The 17,755-nt window shown below is 35.6% G+C and overlaps 1 long non-coding RNA gene across 4 annotated transcripts; it reads left to right on the top strand.

Annotated features, from left to right (window-relative positions):
• The first annotated feature begins 13,938 nt into the window (after nt 1–13,938).
• Nucleotides 13,939–16,034, top strand: LOC105222130 (uncharacterized). Of its 4 annotated transcripts, none has more exons than XR_007423677.1 (5): nt 13,939–15,207; nt 15,269–15,301; nt 15,376–15,552; nt 15,611–15,720; nt 15,788–16,034. It is a non-coding gene; the product is annotated as an uncharacterized LOC105222130 (long non-coding RNA). The 4 variants fall into 4 exon arrangements; XR_007423676.1 differs by having other exon boundaries at nt 13,942–15,207; nt 15,361–15,552; XR_007423674.1 differs by having other exon boundaries at nt 13,942–15,301.
• The last annotated feature ends 1,721 nt before the right edge of the window (nt 16,035–17,755 follow it).

Raw genomic sequence — 17,755 nt, 5'->3', positions numbered from 1 at the left:
TTAGGGTAATGCGGCAAAAGATTTTTATTGGAGTTTTGAACTACTCTTTCCGCCCATTCCCGTAATTTCAAAATTGGCTAATTTTGTAGGCAGTTGTAGCCTATTTTGTGCCCTAGACGCAATAAATGATCTTTGTGATCCTTGGTCTATTAAGGCCCTGAGTTTAAACAGTTTTCCTCGGTGTTCGATGGAGACGACTGATGTTGGTAGTAGTACCATACTTTGGATCTCGCTGTGCAGCGTTTGAGTTTTTAATGCCTTGGAGCAGCATGGTGTCTCTTGGCAAAATTCGGGATTTTGTGTTTCGGGTAGCTGCGGTTGCAACTAAAGCCGTGGCTCTTTTTGAGAAAGCGCTACTTTGAGGTGGTGTTGGGAAAGTTATTTAAGTGGCAACCATAGAATGATGCCTTTTGTGGCAATATTTGCAGTTGAATTTGCTTTCGCAATTATTGAGATTGTGTGAGTGGGACAAACAATTTGTACAGAGTCTTTTTGATCTGACAACGTTGTTCCTTTCATTGATATTAAGTTTTTTAAACTTTTCGCAAGATTTTAGCTTGTGCCCTCCTTTACACAGTTCGCATGACGTTAATTTATTTTGTTCAGATGTGAACGATTGATTTTTAAAAAAGCTTCTGTTTAAAACTGTTCGTTGTTACTAGCTTGGGGTCTAATGAAACTTCGATTTAGGTCGCGTTGAACGTTTTTTGGTTCTAACCGTCTTTTTATCTACACTTTCCGCAATTTCGTATTGGGTAGTTAAGAAATCTTTCATCTGTTTGCCACGTTGGGCATTTTCTTCGTGATGAGAGCGATTGCTCCCACAGAAGCAAAGATTTTTACGGTAATTGCCGCGGAGCATATATTTACCAGTATGGGGTCCCAATTGGCTGTGGGAATATTCTGTGTCGATAGAACCGACAAACAATTTGAAACAGTGGATTGAAGTTTTATAAACTCCTCACTTGTTTCTTTCTGAATTTTTGGTAAGCTCATTAATATGGTGACTTGTTGGTCGACCAATATTCTTTCATTCTCGTATCGTTCTTTTAGAGCTTCCCAAGCCAAATTGAAATTGTAGTCATTTAATGCGAACTGTTTGACTATTACGCCTGCTTGACCTTTGGTTTTGTATCTGAGGTGATACAATTTTTGCGCTTGAGATAATTTAGGATGGTTTATGTACACGGCCGTAAACATGTCCCGGAAGGACGGCCATTGTTCATAACCTCCGTGAAATATTTCTGTATCGCATGCTGGCACTTTAAGGTGAATGCCTGAACTCGCCTCTTGGCTTTGAATTTGTGGCAGCTCTACTCTCGGTTGTGGAGTAGGTGCAATTGCTTTAATTAATTTCAATTGATCGGAGATCATGGCTTTTGTCTCTTCATATTGGTCAAGGCAATTTTCATATTTGGCGTAAGCCGAGGTTTTGAAATTTTCGGGTAGATCTGAGTCGTCAGTTTCTACTATCGCGTCATAGGCAGATTGGAGACGTGTCCAGAAATTGTCAATATTTTGATTTTTGATTTCTAGCACCGATTCAGAGTTATCTTGAATCGGTGAAGATGAAAATCGAGTGCAGTATCTTATTAAGCTGTCACCCTCAGAAATGAATTTAGCGTAAGAAATATCTTTTTCCCCTTTTTTGCTTTGTAGCACCTTTCTTCGAGCGTGTAGCTTCTGCCGGTGTACTTGGACTTTTGTCATCAGAAATCATTTTCGGAATTTTTAAAAATTGAGTAGATTTAGAATCTTTAGAGTCTGTGCTCATTTAGTAACAATAGATTAATAAAAGTGAATTTTTTAGTATAAATTCAGATGAATGTGAAAACCCGAAAACTCTTTTACGAAAATAAGAGTTTTTATTTCCGAATTACCGATTATTTTATTGAAATACGCGTATGTCGTGTTACGCAGTATTTTAGAAATGTTAAGGCAATAATAACAATAAATATATTGTATATTTTACATGTGTGTATATATATTTATATAATGTAAGTATAAATATATATATACATATATTTTTTTTTTTTGTTTATTTGTGCGCTTATTCGTATGCCCTCGTGGTTACAGGCGTCAATACCCTTTGTATATGTGCCTGGTCTGTATGTAACGCGCTATGGTACATTTATTTAAGTAATTTTATTGCTTGTTGTGTTTTTACGTTCTTCCGTTGTTGTAGGCGCGCTACGAATCCAAAGGAGAGTCCACCATGCGCAAGTGTTCACCTCTTTATGCTTTGTGTTTTTAGTTTTGACTTCGTATAATATAATCCGGAGTTGTTACTAGTTTATATGTATGTATGTATGCATGTATGTTCGAATTTATTATGTCTTTAATTTCTCTTCTTGTATTTTTATTGTGCCTTTTGCGTTTTTATTTTAGGTATACTGCTTACTGTTTTGAGGAACAGAAGGAGTATTGCCGAAAATCTTGCAAATGAATACTTGAAATTAAATTGTTGTTAAATTAGATTGTTACGTGTGTTCGTAACACTGGGGTAAGCAAAAAGGCAAATAAAACATATATATTGTATATATATATACTATATATATTTTTTGTTGTTTTTTCATAGACTCGTATAACTTTACCACAAATAATACAAACTTCAAACAACGCATTTTCATTTAATGTTTGTAGCGCCATCTACTGTAACATACCGCACTCAATACCGCTCTTAGCCACCAACATATGTAGATACATACATAAACAAATAATTTGCAATAAATAAATAATTTTTTATATATTAAGATATGTATATATACATATATATATATTTTTTTTTTTTTTTACTGTTTTATATATATAAATGATATATATAATTAAAGTTTTCCGGGTTTGTGCCGTTCAAACGGATTATCTTAAATATAAATCCGTTTGCTATCATACATATGTACATACATATAATAAATAGAAATGAAAATCGATACACTTACTTTGTCTCGCCTCAAAGGGATTCTTTGGGGGAAAGTAAGGTTTTGGTATGTTATGACCTGTGTGCTCCAGTTTTCCTGTCTTGCTGTCCTATGCCTGTGTGATCCAGTTTTTCTCCTTTTCCGATTTTATGTTGTATTAATGTTTTTTGCCCGATCGCGCCCGAATTTTGTATTAGGTTTAGATTTTTATAACGCGGCGCGCTCGTTTGATTATGATTTGCTTCTTTTTATGTATTATAATTTGTTTAAAAACTTAATTTTTATTTTATTATATTTTTACACATTAACATGTAATTATAGATATGTTCATATATATATATGTAAATGTTAATGTTTTTTTTTTTTTTTTCAAACTGAACTTCGTTTCTGTATTTTGTTTTCTGTATGTGTTAATATTTCTTTTTATCTCCGTTTTTCACAGCACTCCGGTTAACTTTTTACTTTAACTTGGTTTTATTCTTTTTATTTCGCTTTTTATATGTTTTAACGTCACTACACTCGTTTGTATCAAAATTTGTTTTTTTTTTCTATAGTGCCTTTCTGTAGGCTCGAAGGACCATGTATTTAAATGTTAATTTCCACGCACTCACCGCTCTGAAGTTTATCAAAAATGGAGAAAACACAAGAATTCCGCAAGAATTTCACAATCGGTTTTTATTGAAAAAAAGAAGGAGCAGAACTCCTTTATCACAACCTTGGAGTTTAGAAGGTTAAGATATGTACAAAAGTGTTAAAAAAAAGAACTGGATATTCGCACAAATTTGTAAACGTTGAAAAGAACTGGATATTCGCACAAATTTGTAAACGTTGGAGCTCGGGTGTATCGCACGGCTATATCAGCGGATCGCAAAAAAGGAAGTAGTGGTAGAGGCGAACTTGTTTCTCCGCTCCTTTTGTTCCTTTGTTTGGGGTGGTGAAAACGCAGTGGTAATGTACGTAGTTATGTGTGATGTGGTGAATGATGTGTGCTAGTGACGTATATTTTGATGCGGTGAGTGTAGAGTGTTCGGGATTATTGTTGTGGTTAGGTGTTCTGTGTTGGTTATGTGTTGTGTGGGGCAAGAGACTGAAGCTCATTTAGCCAGAATTCAAAGGAAAAATTTTGTGTTGGCAATGCTTTGTGCACACTGGTGGAACTGCCTATTCTTAGATTTGTTTTTTGGAAATTAAAGTTAATTCACTGATTAAATGGCGTCCAAAAAGTGCAAGTTTATATGATATAATAAATATTTCATATATTTTTGATTCATATCCAATAAAAGATACCAATAAAATAAATGTTTTTGTAGTATTTTTTTCATTTTTTCAGAGAAACCTGCTTGATTTATTTTGAGCTCAGAGTTGTAGTTTCATTCGCACATTAATTTGATTCTCAAACAGTTTAAGAATTTGATGTAATTTTATTGGAAAGGTTCAATACATCGAAATTTGATTTATCAAATATATAATAATTTTACTGCTTTCTAAAGAGTGACTCTTCTATATTATATGCCTCTCTACCTATTAAGATTGTGGTAAGCTTAAGTTAACAAATAACTCATTACTTCCGTGCGAAAATTTATTTATCAAAAACATTAATAATATTTTAGGAAATTTGTCAAAACTTTCTTATGTTCCGTATAGTTTCAAAGTTACTATTTAGAATTAGACAAAAGCATTAACTCTTTAAGGTACGCAATATCTTGAAAATAGAAAACAGTCAAATAGTTGTGTTTATCCAAACGCAATTTGAGGATTCGATTTGTTGCATACTTTTATGAGCGCAGAGTCAAATTAGCCAATTTATATTTTGTGAATTTAGTGTTAACATTGTATGCATCAATTTTAAATAATAGAAATAAGAGTTATACCAATTACTCTATAAACTTCGGTATGTTTGATCCGAATGTTTTTATACTCTCGCAACAAAGTTGCTAAGGAGAATATTATAGTTTTGTTCACATAACGGTTGTTTGTAAGTGCTAAAACTAAAAGAGTCGGATATAGGGTTATATATACCAAAGTGATCGGGGTGACGAGTAGAGTTGAAATCCGGATGTCTGTCTGTCCGTCCGTCCGTGCAAGCTGTAACTTGAGTAAAAATTGAGATATCATGATCAAACTTGGTACACGTATTTCTTGGCTCCATAAAAAGGTTAAGTTCGAAGATGGGTAAAATCGGCTCACTGCCACGCCCACAAATTGGCGAAAACGGAAAACCTATAAAGTGTCATAACTAAGCCATAAATAAAGATATTGAAGTGAAATTTGATACAAAGGATCGCATTAGAGAGAGGCATATTTGGACCTAATTTTTTTGTAAAAGTGGGCGTGGCCCCGCCCCCTACTGAGTTTTTTGTACATATCTTGGAAACCACTATAGCTTTGTCAACCAAACTCTATAGAATCATTTCCTTCAAACATTTCCATATACAGTTTAAAAATGGAAGAAATCGGACTTAATCCACGCCCACTTCCCATACAAAGGTTATGTTGAAAACCACTAGAAGTGCGTTAACCGACTAACAAGAAACGTCAGAAACATTAAATTTTATGGAAGAAATTACAGAAGGAAGCTGCACCCAGGCTTTTTTTAAAAATTGAAAATGGGCGTGGCGTCGCCCACTTATGGACCAAAACCATATCTCAGGAACTACTAAACCGATTTCAATGAATTTCGGTATATAATATTTTCTTAACACCCTGATGACATGTAGGAAATATGCGAAATCGGTTCACAACCACGCCTTCTTCCAATATAACGCTATTTTGAATTCCATCTGATGCCTTCTCTGTATAATATATATGTACATTAGGAACCGATGATATAGCGCAATAAAACTTTACACAAATACGGTATTTGAGCTGAGGTATCCCTTGTGGAAAAATTGTCGTGATCGGACTATAACTTTTCAAGGTCCCTGATATCGAACACGAAGAACGCAGTGCCTATCCTAACCTAACCTAATTTTTCACCGAAAATATCGGTAAATCTCTCAGAATTTAATTCTAATTAATTTTACAGCAAAATAAAAAAATATGTAAATGACGGATAATGAAATCTCGATTATCACTTTATCATGCGAGAGTATAAAATGTTCGGTGACACCTGAACTTAGCCCTTCCTTACTTGTTTCACATGCTTTCTTAAAGTCCCTAAACAAAACGTAATTTTCAATTTGACTTACTACTTAAGTTGAAGATATTTTAACAATCAAAATTAAACCTAAAATGTTTCCTATGTAGTTCTATATTTAAATTCATTTTCTTTGGCCTAAAGATTGTATCCCGAAATAAAGCAATAAAATATTTCTATACAAAATGCGTAGGTATGTGACAGTGGTCACGGCATACAAATTAAATCACGTAAATTCTACATTTGGAACCTCTTGCACCTTACGTATTGCCAAACTTGTATACCCCCACTTTCGTAAAGGCAATGGTAGATAGAAAGCCTCCACCATGATATTAAAATCCATTTAAGGCCTATTCAAAAACCTGTTAAACTTTTGATAACTTTGCAATTGAATTATTTTGTTTGCTCCGAGTTGTTGGTGAAAAATCATACTAGGAGCCTAGTAAAGTTTTTCAAGGCAATGCCTGTGTGAGTGTGGGTTTGTATATACCACACGTATGTGAGATGTAAGAGTATGAATAGATATATACGTACTAACTATGAACAGTGCCTAAAAGAGATTTAAACGTCCGCAGTTAGCAGCCATTGTACCTAGTGTCAGTATTTTCTATGTGTGTGTATGTGTGCGTAACGGAACTATAGGTTGTTATGCTAATGCTCCGAAAATACATACGCATATCAGTTTGCAGCTGTAGAGTCACACCAAGTAGCTGCTATAAATATGTCAGTAATCCAAATAAACTACAAGCACACCTCAACGCGTTTACTGTCATACTTTTACAGGAGTACATATACATATATATGCTCTCACATTAATACTGTGGAACAGTATTCGCAAGGATTGAATATTTATATGCTTATAAGGCCTTGTAGGCAGATTATCAACGCACACTGATTTAAATACATGTACAAAAAATACATATGACTTATAACTTACAGGGCTCATTATACCTTCACACACCAACATTTGTTTCATTTGACTACATATGTGTAGAACTGTATTTGTAAATATGTACGAGCTATGCGTGCCACAATGATGTTGCAACGTATTTAAACGACATTAAGCTGCCGGCGAACACATTAATATGTTGAATAAAGTTTTCGGTGGTGGCAGCATTGGAAACAGCTTGAAAAGGTGTTCCCCACAGACGGAGAGAATAAGGTGAAATAAGGATCCGTTGGAACTGGATCCCCCACACAAGCAAATAATTTTTAAAATTCTTGTATATGTACTCGTATGTGTATGCGGGTTGCTTAAAGTATGTACATAAATGAATTTGTGTAGCATACACACTAGGGCGTGTCATTCTGAGGCAACCTTTTTTTTCAATTGAAAAACAGGCTCGAAACTTTAAAAAATGGGGAAAACAACGTCACTCAAAAGATGAGCTCTTAATATTAATATTAAGAGGTGCCTCTTTCAAATTTTTTGTTTTCCATATAAATAACATGGAAAAAAAATCATTTTTTTTTGTGGTGGTTATTGTGCGGAGGTTATTATATGTGCACGCGATGGCTGCCAGTGGGGATGGTAAACTCGATTCCCATTCTACTCGAGAATCGAGTTTTCTCGTAAAATAATCGATTTTTTGTAATCGATCTTCAGTAGTCGAAGTCGATTAAGAATCGATTCTTGACAAATATTGCTAAATATTTGGGTATGCGAAAGCTTTGTGTAAAGTGGGTGCCGCGTAAGCTCACAATCTAATAAAAACAACATCGAACTGCCGATTCTGAGAAGTGTTTGCAGTTCTTTAATCATAATAAATTTCAGTTTTTGCCTCAATATGGGACAATGAATGCAACTTCACTCCGAAGTCCCGCTCCAAAACGTGGTAAAACACACCAGTTGGTTGACAAGGTTATGGCACATGTATTTTGGGATGTCCTTGCAAAGTATTGTTTCCCCAAGCATAGTGTCACAAGTCATTGAAAATGATGGGAAAAATCCATCGAGCTTCGAATTGCTTCCGCATCCACCATATTCTCCAAATCTAGCCCCAGTGACTATTTCTTGTTCTCAATTCTCATATTAATGCTCGCTGGGAAAGTTTCTTCAAATGAAGAGGAGATCCCCGAAACAGAGGCCTAGCAGAATTTTGCTCGAAGAGCCACTGCTCTCCATCGAAGAGAGTATTGCTTAAGTGTTTTACTACCTTCCTAAAATAATCTGTTGGAACACTTTAGCCCCAGTTTTAATTCTTTTTAACAGAAGTAAAGAGGTATTTCGCCTTTACAGAAGTCTTCCTACCCAATCATTACAATAGGTAAAAGGCGGCCACATTGGATGTTTGGATTAACAACTTTTTTCGGTTCTGGAAGTGTTTGGGTAAATTTTGGCATTTTTATTGTTAAAAACTTCTTCAACAGCGAATTATTTTCTTCTGTGAAAAGGATAGTTTCATGGGTGTTGGCCGTCAGTTACGCACAAGAGCTTTTTTACAAGGATTGCGTTGCATCTTTACATTTTCGTCTTTTTGATCAGGCATTTATCTAGATCATCACGAATTTCAATTTTCATAAAACATTGAATCTATTGAGTAGAGTTGCCAATGCTCCCAGGTGGTGTAAGTTTGTATTATTATAAAAATTCTATGCAATACAATACAAAAGTAAAATAACAAAAGTGTGTTTTATACTGAGTTGCCAGAGTTTTACCCATGTTCCAAGTTTTGTATTTATTAAGTGAAAAATGAAAAAATTCTAAATAACGACTTGAAAAAGGGATTTCCGAATTTAATATTTAGCTTAAATTAAGATGTAATTAATACGTTTTTTTACTAGAAACAGATATGGATTAAAATTTAAATACCTATACAAAATAGCATGCTAACTTTTTAAACGTAGATACATACAAGTAAATACATATGTCTATTAGGGTGTGTCATTCTGAGGCAACCTTTGTTTTCAACTGAAAAATAGGCTCAAAACTTTCAAAAATGTGTAAAAAAAGTCACTCAAAAGATGAGCTCTCAATATTAATATTAAGAGGTGCCTCTTTCAAATTTTCTGTTTTCCATATAAATTACATGGAAAAAAAATCATTTTTTTTTGTGGTGGTTATTGTGCGGAGGTTTTATATGTGCCCCTATAGCTGCCAGTAGGGATGGTAAACTCGATTCCGATTCTACTCGAAAATCGAGTTTTCTCGTAAAATAATCGATTTTTAAAAATCGATTTTCAGTAGTCGAAGTGGATTAAGAATCGAGCCTGTTTTTCAGTTGAAAAAAAAGGTTGCCTCAGAATGGCACACTCTAATGTATATGGATGAGTAGGTGCGATAGTATAAATCCACTTTCCTCCATTTCCTAACAAAAATTCTATTTTAATTAATTAAGAGAGATACTTAAAAGCTAAACGTTAAGAAATAAATTTACTGCCACTGTTGTCTTACTAGGTCGGAAGGCTTCTTGCGTTTCAACCGGATTTCTCGCCCAGCAATTTCGATGAGTCGGGAGGCTTCCTCATTAAACCGCTGTCTAAGCCTCAGTTCGTGCGACTTTGCTATTTTGGAGATTTCATTTACCACTGAGTTCACGACTAGATCACGGTGCAGATCAGCAGATCTATTGTACCAAAGAGCATTAACTAAAGTCCTAAGAACCTTACTCTGAAAGCGCGGAATGCTGGCAATACAGCTTTGACTTGAGCGACCCCATAGTTGGGCTCCGTAGGCCCAAGCTGGCTTTAGAACTTGATTATATAGTAAGAGTTTGTTGTGAATTGATAGCGTGGATTTCCTGCCAACTAGGTGGTAAAGTTTGCCAAATTTCATATCAAGCTCGCTCCTTTTTTTTGACAGGCTCTTTCCAGCGAAGCTTAACATCTAAGGTGATATCTATGTACATAGTACTATTATGATGTGGTATAGGAATGTTATTTATAAAAAATGGACAATATGCCGGCTTTTTCAAGGTAAAGTAGACATTAATTGATTTGGTTTCGTTTAATTTGGTGCGCCACTTAGATGCCCACTTAGTAATTGCGTTGACTGCTGTCTGCACTCGCCGACTAGATACTGAAGTTGACTCTCCAGCTGCTAACAAAGCTGTGTCATCCGCAAATGTCGCTGTCATATAACTACATAGATTCAAATGGTAAGTCAATGGTAAAAAGCAAATAAAGCATTGGCCCCAACACGTTTCCCTGGGGAACACCCGCTTCTATCGGTTGCAAGTTTGAAAATGCAATTATTTTACAAAATTGTCTGGGTAGCATGTATTTCAATTTGAACAGTAGACCCGTATGCCAAACTTCGTCAAAAGCTTGAGACACGTCCAAAAACGCCGCCGTACAAACATTCTCAAAGATTTTAGATAAAGCTGGCAGCAGCGAAATTGGTATGTATGATGTAACATCATGTACTGGCTTACCCGGCTTAGGTATCATTATGACTTCAGATACTTTCCAAATCGATGACACGTATCTTAGGCATAAAGCAATGTTTATAATGTTTATATTTAAATCATATCCAAGTGTTTTTTTGAGTCTTGTGTTCCCGATAAGATTTTTAATTTCTTTAAGAGTAACAGGAGAAATGTTGATGAGTGGCTCCAACCAACTATTTTCACAGTTTATCTTATACTCATCGTTAGGCGTAAATGTGTTTCTCAAATGATTTACAAATACGGCAGCTTTCTGTTCGTTCCTTTTGGCGCATGCCGTTTTGTTTAGTTTTAATGGTGCTACATGTTTCATTTGTTTATTAATATTTCTTGCAGCTTTCCTGAGTGAATAGTCGGTGGATTTATCAGCTGTTAGTATAGCCGGATAAGTTTTGAAGGAAAAATGTTTAAACTGTTTTGAGAGCAGAGGACCTAGTTTGCTGCCATCTCCGTCGAAGCTTGCGCTTTTTATGTATACTTTTTAAGATGTGTTTTGGGTATTTGGTACCACTTAGATTTACGCGGGTATTTGGTGTACCCTTTCACGCAGTGTTTTGAATTAGTTGTGTGAAATCTTCAACCTCACAGGCCAACTCAATACCAGTCGATATACATACCGTACATATAAATGTTTATTTTAATACCCCAAACACACAACACACCCGGGTATGTACATACGTTTTGTATGGCAAATGGCATGCCGTTATAACCCGGCATGTACACATTCAACTAATCGCTTGCTATTCAGATTTTTTTTACCAATATACTCACACATTTGCATTATATCGATAATATATGTACGTATGCATGTGTTAGAAATGGTCATGGTTAAAAAAAACCCTAGCTTACATTTCTACACAGGCAACCTTGATATAGTTTAACAAATATACATACATACAAGTGTACATATTTTCTGGATTATTAAGGGTCGCTGATGATGTGGTTAGTACTTGTTTTGTGTTTATAAGGATTACTTTAGGTTGCAAACATAAAAACTCAGGCAGGTCCTCAAAGTACTGCACATCTCTGAAAAAATCGCTAGTGCCTGTGTTAATCACTTGCGCTAAAAATTATAAAATAGGGTTTATCAGTATTACGAATTTTATCATTCGAAGTGAAAGGACGTTTCTGTTTATTTTGTGAAAATAAAAAAATGAAATCAAAGTGAAATGCAGATGGTGAATGGCTTACTTCACGACAACTAAGCGCACTTTCGTACGAAGAACAGCGAGCACATATTCGTCAAACGCTTGAAGAGAGCCAAGAAGAAATAAGTGACCACGATTCAGTAGTTGGTGACGAGGCTATAGATGAATGTGTAGGTGATATTGGTGGTGATGACTCAGACTTAGAAGAGCCCACTTTACCAGAATATGACCCAGAGGACGACGGTGATTCTGATGAAGAACTTGAAGATGCACCAATTGAAACTGGGGAATATTTTACTGCCAGAGATGGTAATGTTTGGTCTTCGATACAACCACAACCTGTCCACACCGTAGGATGTTTCTCCATCAGCTACATAAGCGAGCAACTATGCAAGCCAGAAATAGAGAGAAGGGCGAATAACAGCAGAATATCCAGAGTTTTTTCAACGTGCGACGCCATCGAAGCCATGATAGGTAGGCCCATCCGAGTTGTGGATGCTGGAGCACATGAAGCGGAGGAGCGTGATAGTACGGGACGCATAAAAGTAAAGGGGAATTGCTACATCTGCTCCAAACGACGCCCTACTCGTAAATCATGCACATTATGCAACAAACCAGTGTGCGCAGAGCATTCCAAAGACTTGCCGCAATGCGATAGATGTAATTGAATTTCAATAATTTTAAATTTTTCGTAGTTTTTTTAATATTTTTTTCATAAGTATTTTATAATTTATAATAATTTTTATGCCATAAGTATTTTTTTCACTCAAAATAAACTATACTTTTCAAATATTATCATATTTACATGCGTTTTACTATACATATGGTATGGTATACCCAGGTATGTATGCTGTTGACGTAAGGGTGCAACTTTGTAAATGGGCTTTATCTACCAAACGGATGATCCAATCCTAACCAAAATTGGGACTATTGCGTAGAACAGTTTTCGCTAGGATATCACGAAATTTCATGTCGATCCGATTATCTAGTTCAGAGCTACAGCGTTTTGAAAACGCAAAACATACCCAGGTATGTTGCCGTTGACATAAGGGATATAAAGTTCGCCATGAAGTTTGTAATATCCGGAAGGAAATGCCGTAGATCCTCTAAAACATGTATTATTTGCATTTAAATGCTCAGCATGAAGAGCTTAGTTGATGTATTTGCGTAATAGTTCCACAGATTTTGAGATATTGCTCTGAAATTATTTCAGTCTAAGATTATACAAACAGAACGATCAAAGTTAAGTCCATACAGGAAAAACTTTTTTAATTGACAAAATATCGTCACGGTATATTGCAATAATTCCCTTGAGTGTAATTCTAAAATATATGGAGGAAGGTTTCGACTGGATCAATACAGCATATAGCTGCCATACAAATTGCTTTTGTAAAGAAAGCTCTTTATTTGAGAAGATATCTTCACAAAATTTGGCATGGATTATTCTCTAAGGCAATGCCACAAGCTGTGAAGAAATTGCTTACATGGTATCACTATAACATATAGCTACTGTACAAATTAAACGATCAAAAGCAAGACCTAGTGTGGAAAACTTTTTATTTCATAAATTATTTTCACGAAATTTTGCATACATTGTTGTCCAAATACTTCGAAAAATTGTTCAGACATAAGCACTTTAGCATGCAGCTACCTTACGAACCGATAAAAAGCTTTTTATTTGTAAATGGTGTTATGGATTCGGTACAACCGAAGTTTACGTATTTTATTTTTTATTTTTTTTTTTTATTTATATGTGTTTTATACATGTATTTACTTATTATATACACTTGTTTGCTATGTGCCGTGCTTTCTCTCCACCCATTCTTAAATGTTCCTGCTTAGTGTGAACGTCCACATTCGTTTTTCTGCCGCATCCCAGCGACTCTGCCTCTCAAATAATCTTTTCTGTCTCTCTGCCGTTTTGTTGTTGTAAGACGTTCTTCATTGCCTCTGGATTTCTCATACACTCGTTTGAGTTCCAGTGCCATTATGTCAGGCGGCAAGATACCCGCTATTACCCTAGATGCCTAATGCGAGACCGTGCGGAATCCACAAATCACTCTCACTGCATTAAGCCGCATCACAGATCTTGCTTTATTAGCGTACTTTTTACTTTGTATTGTTGGTCCCCATATAGGCGCCGCGTACATTAGCACCGACTGACTGACTTTATCCAAGAGTGCTCGTTTATCCTCTAGCCATCATGCTCGCTAACACCACTCTTATTCGAGCCGCTTTTACAAATGCATTCTCAATGTGGGTGTAAAAGTCGAGCCGCGTGTCTATTGTATTTGCAGTATAGGTATTTTAATGGCTGCTGTGTAGTTATGTTATAACCATCCATATTAAGAGTAACCTTTTCAAATTTTTTTTCAACTTGTGATTAGCACTGATTTTGAGCTGCTAATCGGAGATTGGAGATTTTTACTCATAAGCCAGTTTTTTATCCTTTCTGAGGTATCTTCACATAGGTTTTGTACCTGGCTGAGTTATTTTCCTACCACAGTTACCGCGACATCATCAGCGTACCCGATAATTTGGACTCCTTTTCCTAGTGGGAGTTTTAGCACTTCATCATATAGAATATTCCACAACAGTGGATCTAAAACTGAGCCTTGCGGCACCCTGTAGTAAAATGTGTGTGTATGTGTTTATTTGCGACATTTAATACTGAAATAAATCTTTAGCTGCGTTCTCTACAGAAACTTCTTTTTGGAGCTCTTGCCCATTTTGCAGATACTTTATGGATTTCAAATGCACATATACACACTATCACAGAAATATAGGCAAACACTCCTGCATGTAAGCACTAATTCCTTTATATAAGCGCCAAAAGTGTCACTCCAAATGCAAAGTACTCGCGTGAAAATTTATTGCCAACGTAACTGTAAGTAAGCGCACAGAGTCTCCTTTAGCGGATGTTAAGTTTTCTTTTTTTATTTTTTGAAAATTTTAAATAAAATGTTTGCTCATGTGCAAACACGCAGATACAGTTTATCTAAATATGGACATATATGTATGTACGATTGTATGTGTGCAGTTAAGGTTGCGTGCCACATTGCTTGCAAACGCAGTGCAGCAATTGAAGTGCTAATATCTGTAGTTGCTGCCATTACATTCATTTCACCGTTTCCAGCGATAATCATTTGCCATAGTGCTAGCTCTCTTTCTCTCTCCGGCTGTTATAAGTTGTGCGACAACTCAGTTAATTTAACGCGTGAAGCTACTTGTTGACACCTATTAACTGAGTTTCGAGTGGGTGTGTATGCGCATATACCCTGCAGAAAAATTGAGAACCGGTCCAAAAAAATACAGTTCTGATCCATCAATTAGCATGTGTTTTAAACCATGCTGTTTTAGAATGCAGCGAAAGACTGTTTAATGTATCAAGCCTAATGTAAAATATCGATAATCACTTATCGTTAAAAACAGCTGTTCTAACCCATCTTCATATTTCAATTTCAAAAGTGCGTTGCAAAAAGTTATTCAATTCAAAATAGCGTAAACTTATTATATATGTAGATACAGATATACAATTGTAAGTGGAAGTTTTAAAAAATGGTTGTTGACGAATGAAAATGATGGAAAATTGGATACAAATTTTAGGAAAAAACATTAAGGTTACAATACGTTGTATAGTTTGTGATGCCCCGGTTAAAGCTTTTATTTGTGTTATTCCAGGTGTTAAAATGATTACCCAAGGAGCCATAGATTGTAGGGAAGATATTAAATACAATTTATACAATATAACCATAACATATCTTTGTTCATAGTTGTTTTTTTTTCAGAAATGCAATTTAACAAAATAATGCCATAATGTAAAGCTTCCATTAGCAAAAAGTATTGCAGCAGAAATTAATTCGCTAAGAGTCAGTGGGTGGCCAAATAGCCGACTTTTTCCCGCTGCAGACAGAGGAAGGGCTTTGGAGGATCAAATTGTATAGAAAACAGCGAAATTTTTGAAAGTATAATAAATATTAACAAAACCCAAACATTTATCACATTTTTGTCATTTTTTAACAGGTTTCTACTATAAAAAGGTTAATTCAACAAAATGTTACACGCAACTTAAGAAAAATCTGGAGCGATGGTATGGTTAAAGTCCTATGAAAAGTTTTATGCTGCACTACTAAGTAAGTAATATTTACAAGTTTTAAATCAACTGAATCTGCATATTTAACTAATATATTCTTTTCATAGAATATATAGATTCAATTTCACCAACACCAAATTTAATTGCTGCGGAGGATCACCTGGAAGGCTATAAGGATGCAAAAAAACAGAAATTTTAAAATGTCGCCTTCAAAAACTTCATAATTTACATTTCATTTTTATGCCTAATACTTGCATTTAGCTTTATTCAATTAAAGTAATGTAAACCTTTTTCATACAAAACCTATTTCAACACAAAATAAATAAATTCTAAAATGAACTCAAAATTTATCTATGGCACAGTTTTAATGCAACTAGTTTTTTATGAAGATTATTTTAGTTTTTAGCTGACTAGCTTGGGACTATCTTAAAAATACATACCGTAGAACCAATCTAATGGAACTACCTCACAACTATCCACTATGAAATCGGTGAAAGTCGAGTTGCAAAGTAATGCACTGCACGATAATTGCCACCGCCAACGACATCTCCGTATTAAAGTGGACATTTGAATGCATTGCCTAGGTATTAAGCTAGAACCAGTACTATTATTAAAATAGCTGGATCTTTCCTAGTTGTGGGATAGTCGAATTTTCTGCAGGGTATGTTTAGGTATGTGCCTGACTATGACATTATTTAATTGAATATTGTTTAATTAGCTGGCTGGAAAGCGTATTGAGTGCACTTCGCTGGCTACGTGTATTCGATTTTCGATTGTTTTATTGCGTTTCAACAAAACAGCGAGACAAGACACTGATATGCCCCATAGGATCATTAATGGTCACGAATCAAAAGTTTATGGCAAGAACGAAAAAAATGTGCCAAGTTAGGTCGGATTCGAAGGTTTTCTTCCGCTACAGAGGCGACGTACATCATGAGTCCTTGCCAGAGGGTCGTATGGTCAATCCTCCAGCAATCCTTCAGAATCGTTCGGAATTGTGGAAGAACAAATGCTGGCTTTTGTATCATGATAACGCCTCTGCTCACGCATCGGTTTTTGGCCACGAATATTTGGCTAAAAATAAAACAATAAACATAAAATAGCACACCGTATTTCCCCGACCAGGCCCCTTTTGACTTTTTTTTTGCTTCCAAAAGTTTCCATGAAATGACGATGGCACACTAGGATTGAGGAAATAAAAACTGCTTCAAAATAAGAGCTAAGCATGAACATAAATATGTAATTTTTTAACACGCTGGCAAAAATGCAATATACAATGGACGTTCCGAAGTAAAGGGGTAAAGAGGAAAAAAAACAGAACAAATGGTTTTTCTGCAAAATCAATTTATTTTATTCAAAATAGTCTCCCTTCAGCTTTTTCCACGGTCCAAAGGCATTTCGAACTAGTGTTTTAGGTCGTTGGCGGGTATGGCTGCCAGTATGCCGGTGCAAGCCTTTTGAATTGCCTCTACGTCTGCATAACGCTTTTCTTTCATGGGCAAATGCATTTTTCCGAAAAGCAAGAAGTCACACGGTGCAATATCAGGTAAACACGGAGAATGGTTAAAATGCGATTTTTGGTCAAATAATCGTCTATCGAATGTTGGATTCTGAGCAATTTTTGGTCTTCAGTCGATTTGGGCTGAGCAAACCCTGCACGCACCTTTCGTAAACCCAAATGTTCAGTCAAATGCGATAAATCGATGTTTTGGAGATGTTAAATTCTATTTTCATGAATTTCAATGATAATTTCGGCTGATTTTTGATGAACTTACGCACAGTTACGATGGAATTTCCGGTGATCCCGAATTTTGATTGGCCCACATGTTGATCGTCATTTATGTCCTTACGACCAATTTGAAAACGATGAAACCACACGTGCACTCTGCTACGGAATAGGCAATCATCGCGATAAACTTATTTCATCTTTTCGGCAAAAGTTGAAAGATTACACAAACATACTGCCACTTAAAACGCAGTGGAAGTGAAGTTATTTTCCAACCAATGATATGTCATGAAATGCTCACTGGACGATCGATAAAGATAGCAGATTCTAACGCAACAGCCCGCATACA

Source organism: Bactrocera dorsalis, unplaced genomic scaffold, assembly GCF_023373825.1.
Source record: "Bactrocera dorsalis isolate Fly_Bdor unplaced genomic scaffold, ASM2337382v1 BdCtg273, whole genome shotgun sequence".
NCBI lineage: Eukaryota > Metazoa > Arthropoda > Insecta > Diptera > Tephritidae > Bactrocera > Bactrocera dorsalis.
This window is presented reverse-complemented; position numbering and strand designations above follow the sequence as displayed.